The following is a 638-nucleotide window of genomic DNA, read 5'->3' as shown; positions in this document are numbered from 1 at the left end:
CTATTTTATCAGGCAGCCCTAGTTGTAAACCAAGGACTATGATTCTGTGCTCTTAAGAAGACAATGTTCAGCTTTTAGTTAGTATCTCTGCTTTAAAATCATGGCCCAAAACACAACTTTGTACTGGCCAAGAGACTCACTTTGAATCCTACTCTGATTAAAGTCATTCTAAATAGTGTGAACAGTCTCCCCAATAGTAAGGACTTGGGGAATCCGTGAGATGTGCTACAGAATCGCCATGGCGAACTGAGTGGGACTGCCCTTCTGTAAGAGAGCATTTTCAGGACACACGTGTTTCTCTTTTTATGACTACCTGTGAGGATGATTTAAATTCTAACAAATAACCACAACAAAACCCCCAGCTGTACTGAGGTATAATAAAATTCACCCTAAAATTTTAAGTGTACAATTGGGTGAGTTTGGACAAATGTGTAGACAGTCATGTCACCACCACTATAATCGAGATATGGAACATTTCTGTCACCTCAGCTATTTCCCTGTACCCCTTTGCACTTGGTCCCCATCTCCTTCAGCCACCAGCCCCTGCCAGTCACCGATCTGTTTTTTGTTAGTATTGTTTTTCCTTTTCTACAATGTCATAAATGGAATCCTCCAGTATGTAGTCTTGTGTGTCTGGC

This window comes from Equus quagga, chromosome 3, assembly GCF_021613505.1.
Source record: "Equus quagga isolate Etosha38 chromosome 3, UCLA_HA_Equagga_1.0, whole genome shotgun sequence".
NCBI lineage: Eukaryota > Metazoa > Chordata > Mammalia > Perissodactyla > Equidae > Equus > Equus quagga.
Note: the sequence above shows the minus strand (reverse complement) of the source record.